Source organism: Euprymna scolopes, chromosome 1 (genome assembly GCF_053919585.1).
Source record: "Euprymna scolopes isolate OS-2025 chromosome 1, ASM5391958v1, whole genome shotgun sequence".
Classification (NCBI taxonomy): Eukaryota; Metazoa; Mollusca; class Cephalopoda; order Sepiida; family Sepiolidae; genus Euprymna; species Euprymna scolopes.
The window spans coordinates 20,126,028-20,132,179 of NC_136482.1; the positions used below are offsets into that span (position 1 = coordinate 20,126,028).

Sequence of the window (6,152 nt, forward strand, 5' to 3'; positions counted from 1 at the left end):
GCTGCTTAGTTGATAGTAAATAAAAATCGAAATAATGATAAAATTAGGACGAGGAGACGAATGACGTTAATAATGGTACATGCCCATTAAATTGAGGAAAAGAGGGGGAAAGGCTAGTCATGTTTTTCTATTAACCAACTCGGCTGGTTTCTCGTCAGAGAAAGAATATAATTATTTGTTTTATTCTGTTCGGGGGCGGGGGGTGGAGTTACCCTCGGTGCGAAAGTCAACAGGGTCTGGGCCATTTTTGAAATGGCTTTGCGCTGTTGACTGCGGCATGTTACTGATCCAATGACGTTCTAGGAGGTTCACTCTCTCAGGCTTTACTTTCTCGTTTTGAGAAACGGTTACTTTATTATCAATCGCCTGAGATTTCTACCGGGGAATGTCGATGGACATGCCCAGGCATTTTTTTTTCAGGTCAAAGCGCTCTTCAATAATGTGTTAAGGTTTATATCTTGCTTGTCTCTATCCAGCTATCCCTCATCGAGAGTCAGATTTGACACAATGTAAGAACCTCAATGTCGACCAGGCCATGAGCACCACAAAGTCGCACAAAACCTGCCTGGAACAAAAACCCACCGTAATCGAACGTTTACATTATTATCAAGAAAGAAATATGTATGTACTTGAAAAGGGATGACGTCACAAACTATTTTTATTTTTTAAAATCTACCATTCATCCATTATGACGTCATCCATTCTCAAATAAATATTTTTGTAAGAAACAATACTATAAACCAAGTTAAGAAATTATGACGATAAAATATAAAATATATCATACAACGAAATGCTGTGGAGACAGGATGAAAAGAACAGAAAAAGAAAAAAGATCCCCCCCCAAAAAAAAAGAAAAAAATTAAACACAGGAGAAAAATAAAACAAACGAGAGATTTTTGGCCGGTTTCGTTTGGACCAATAATGTTCGTTGATCCGAATAACACTAGTAAAAGATCTCTCGTTTGATTTGTTTTTCATTTTGTCTTTTTCATAAATTAAAATGGTATATATATACTACTCCCCCTCTATCTCTTATATATATATATAAATTTAAATCCAGACCTTTATTTTAATTTTTTCCAGATACATCTGCCTTACTTTTAATACTAGGTTTATTTATGGTGTCTTTTAAACTTAATAAAAACCCTTCACAATTTGCTGATGAGGAAACCTTGTTTATTAAAAAACTATATGTAATAATTATTGTCCGTAACTTGATGTCTACCACAATAAAAACACTGTTTTCCGAAACGATCGTACAAATGATTGGTTTTGTTGTTGTTCCTTCTTATGAAACGGATTTTTAATTTAATTATAATTTGATTTTTAAATTATCAATCACATTACTAAATATATATATATATATATATATATATATATATATATATATATATATATATATATATATATATATATATATATATATATATATCACAAATTCTAACCATTTGATGCATGGATTTTCTCGTAATTATCTATATAAATAAAATAATAGATGTATGCATGCGTGCCCCCGTAAAACTATTTAACCGATAAACTCTTAAACTACTGACCACACAGCATTAACATGAAATAGTAAGCATACACCAAATATGATTTATAACGAGTAAAATCTTTGTTTGGGTGGATTAATAACACATACATAAATATGTCAGCAAGTTGAAATGTAAAATGTTCATTTAAAGTTGCCGACATATTTCTATTACTTTTGTGCATGCGCAAATTCATTCATTGCTTGAAGTGGTTTAATTTTAAATCTTTCTTATCTATCTGTCGATAATTCAAACAATAGGGATTGCGATTGGGGTACTAAGTGTTTTGGTTTCAATTCTTGCTGATGACACCCATGTCACTTTCTAACCATTGAAATCAGTACTATATATCTGTATAATATTCAATAGAGAAATGGCTCTGTAATAATAGCTACGAAAACTGCATGGATTAAAATATATTTAAGCGTATTTTACGACGGGGAAAGGCCGGGCGATTCCACCACCCTGCTAGTAAATGTATAAAAATAACAGTAAGGAAAATAAATTATAGTGTAAAAAAACAAAACAAAATAAAAACAAAAAGAAGACAAAATTAAGTCAAAAAAATTAACAGAAATGATGAAAATAAAATCGAATAAACTAAGAATAAAAATAAAAAATAAAAATAAACTAATATCAGTCTGGCTTAATTCGTTTATTTTGCGTTGCTAAACAAAACAAAACAAAACAAAACAAAACAAAACAAAACAAAAAAATGGAATGAATTGAATGAAGCAATAATATCTCATTCGACATAGACAAATGCTTTAACTGGTGTTGATATACATGATAAAGAAAACAGATTTCCCTAGGTTCATTAAAGTTTGATTTCATGAATTCATGAAAAATTGTTCCGTACAATTGTTGAGGTTTTACATACTATTAACATTTTATTAGAACTCTAGTTCTACACTATTGAGCTATTACAAAACTTTTATGTTAACACACACACACACACACACACACACACACACACACACACACACACGCGCGCGCGCACACACACACACACACACACACACACACACACACGCGCGCGCGCACACACACACACACACACACACACACACACACACACACACACACACACACACACACCTATACAAATATTAAAGAGTTACCACTTATAAGCTCAAAGGCCACTCGAGAATATATATATATATATATATATATATAATGTTAAAAGTCAACGTATGCTTCTAGGATATTGATTTAAAGGTTATGAGGGTTTTTTGAAGCATGAAAAACGATGTAACTTTTTGTATTTAATATTTTTATTGTTATTTTTTTTTATATTTCAAGCGGTCGCAAAAAAGTATCGAAATAAAAAAGAAAAAGAAAACCGTTGAAAGAACTGGAGATTTGTAGCGTGGACAGCGTTCATTCCTAGCAATCATGTTCGAAAAAGTTCACGTGAATCATTTTACCCGTTTGTGGGAGAAGATTGCGTTTTTTAGTATTTTTTAATGTTGCAATGTAAAATTTGAATTAAACGCTTTTATGTTTCAACATTAAAAGATACTAAAAAACACAATCAAGACCGGTGTTAGACGTTGTGTTTCCGGCGGTTGAAGAAGACAGACGCGTCGATTTCGATCGTATATCCTGCTGGGCCTCCTATCTGCCGGGGATTCCTGAGAAAGTAATTCCGGCATATTATATCTCGCAGGAAATTCTTCCAGTCCACAATTGCGCTGGAGATTCCTAGTCGCCGCCATCTCAAACACCCATATCGGAATTCTCGTCTGCTGCTCGACACGCGCGCAGCGTTTTGATTGGCTGATGACCATGTTTCGTCAATCAGCAGTAAAACCCGAGCTGTTGACGTCATGCATCGGACAAAGCCGAGCAAATGCTGAGTTACGTTTGGTTCGTTAAATGCACAAGTACATTTTGTATTTTTTTTTATTTTTATAACTTTTTAAGGTTTTGTGCTCATTATCATTAAAGTTTTTTCTTATTAGTCTCATGATTATGTTATACAATATTCTTCTTCTTCTTCTTCTTCTTCTTCTTCTTCTTCTTCTTCTTCTTCTTCTTCTTCTTCTTCTTCTTCTTCTCCCCCCCCCCCGTTAAAAATGGACAAAAATTATAACCCATTGATTTAGGAGTACTTTCTGCCAAATTAATGGTTGAATATGGTTAAATTTTGTGTTCATTTTTGCATTAAATACGAATCCCTGTTAATCTTTCGGAAGGATACCATAATACTCATTTTGTTGCATCTTATCAAGACAAAGATCGATTCAAAATTTAAGCCGGATCATCAAGTAATTTGCGAGAAAAATTCTAAATTAAATGTAGTATTTAGATGATTAATCACTATAAATTCTTAACTGTGTCGAACAAATACTATAAAACTTGGTTCGCTGCACTTTAATGTTAATGTCTAATGTAAATGTCTATACAAAATTTCAGCCAAATCGGACCCGTAGTTTCCAAGAAAAGTGGAACGGACAGACAGGCAGAAATATAAGATTTATTATTATTATTATTATTATTATTATTATTATTATTATTATTATTATTAAAATCGCTCCAGACAAAGCATGAAGCCAGTTGATGTAATGAGCCAATAAATAAATGAATAAAATAAAAAAAAACAATGATAAGTGTGCGATGCATAATTCCGACCTAGAGAGCAACAATTATTCCCCCTTTGCCAGAAACATCGTGAGGACTAAAGAACAAAATAGGGGACTTGAGAATGGATATTATTAAGGGAGATATATAAACGATATGAAAGCAACAATAAATATGAACGTATTTCAAAAGAATAGAAAAACATGAAAAAATATGAAAAACTTACCTCGAAAATATTGTTTGAAGTCTGTCCGTACAATTCAATAGGTGTTACTGTTACTGTTAGTGACTGTTACTGTTACATGTGGTCAATCTTTAAATTCATTTTCTTAATTTAATATAATTTAATTTACTTTGTTCCCGTATTTAAATTATATATTTTTTAATTGTAATTATTTTTTGGTGTTAGTAATATATTTTGAACACGAAAAATAAGAAGAAAAAAACCGAACACTTTTTAAATTTCTCTTCTTTTCACTGTTACTTAATTCGAAATTAACAAAATTAGACGATTGTCAAAGCAACATAGTTAAACAAAGGGAGATAACTCTAAAGTACTTTTTCAGGGGAAGCAACTCTTTAAAGCTTTAAAAAATCCTTCTAGATTGAGGTAATTTTCTTTCCCCAATCAAGAGTTCACTTTCCTCTAGGATAGGGGCACTAACGGAGTTCGTGATGACCATGTAAAGGAGATAACTAGCATCATCTAAGCAAGCAAAATAAGTATTTTTTTTTTTGAAAACATAACTTGAAACGCTAAAACTAAACACGAACAATGAAACAATTTCAGGCAAAAAAAAAAAAAAAAAGAAAAAAAAAAGAAAGAAAGAAAGAAAAAAAGAAGACCTCGTCTCTGCAAGAACATAGCCCCGGAACTAAAAATGAAGCAGTTTACGAAAAAAAAAAAAAAAAAAAAAAAAAAATCAGGTTTATTTTTTAATAATAATAATTGCCGAAGCAGTCGAGATTTATTAATTTAATATTATTAAATCTTCTGATTGTTGTGAAATAAATTATGCATGAATTTGTGTTAATATTAAAAAAAAAAAAAAAAATCGAAAACTTTTCCTGATTTTTTTTTAAATTGTATTATTTTCTTTGATTGTTTTTAGTTTTATTTAAGTAATTTTATATATGATCTTGTAATTAAATATTTGTTTTCGCAATATCAACTAATTCCCATTACAAATTATAACCTTCAAAAGAAAATTAAAATGTTATTAAAAAGGGTGTTTTTTAAGCAGGTAAACATTTATCATTGGTTAATTAGAAAACAACTTATTTATTGTTGGTTATTCGAATAGTAGACAACTTTTTCATTGGTTACTGGTATTTCATATTTCGTTGATGTTGTTCTAACAAATGCTTAATTAAGTATAATTAATCATTTGTTAGAATTCTTAAGGCCGAATAACGTCAAATTTAGGACATCCTCGAGTCAGCAAAGAACGTATATACGATAGGGACTTCCAAAAGTCACCACAGAATTACCCCACCCTATATGTAACACGATGTAAATTTATTATAAATTAATATTATCAGTATAACTTTTGTAACATTTAAAAGAAAAAGGGCAAAATAAACCAGTAATGATTAAAAAAATTTTTTTTCATCGAACGAAAATGATGAAATTGCGAGACGAAAATCGTGTTTACATAATTGGCGCTTTAAAATAACGTTCCCATGTAAGTAGACATTCCGAACATGAAAACATACCTGTATTTAATAAATCTAGTAAAAATCAACTAATAGTAAGATTTTCGTGAAATTTTCGATACTTATCCATTTTAGAATGAAATTACATATAAGATGCAGTAGCAGTATCAGAATTTTTGTAGGAATTTTTGACACCCCTAACACGAAACTGCGAATACAATATAAAAATCTCGTAATTTCTCTGTTAAAAGTGGGTTATTTATTTTCTTTATGGATTATACTTCCAAAATAAACTATTACAGTTGTTTTAAAAGTAATAAAAATATTTTTATTTTTTTTTTAAAACAGTAATGAATTTTCCGAACTCAATATTTTTCAATT

At 30.5% G+C, this 6,152-nt stretch overlaps 1 protein-coding gene across 2 annotated transcripts in view; it reads right to left on the reverse strand.

Moving 5' to 3' along the window:
• The window catches only part of LOC145284517 (putative E3 ubiquitin-protein ligase makorin-1), a 152,449-nt gene extending 147,830 nt beyond the window's left edge, over positions 1-4,619 (reverse strand). For both annotated transcript variants that reach the window (XM_080133502.1, XM_080133538.1), the window contains exon 1: positions 4,342-4,619. The gene's annotated coding sequence lies outside the window, so the exon portion shown is untranslated. The remainder of the gene's footprint in view (positions 1-4,341) is intronic.
• Between the last annotated feature and the right edge of the window lie 1,533 nt (positions 4,620-6,152).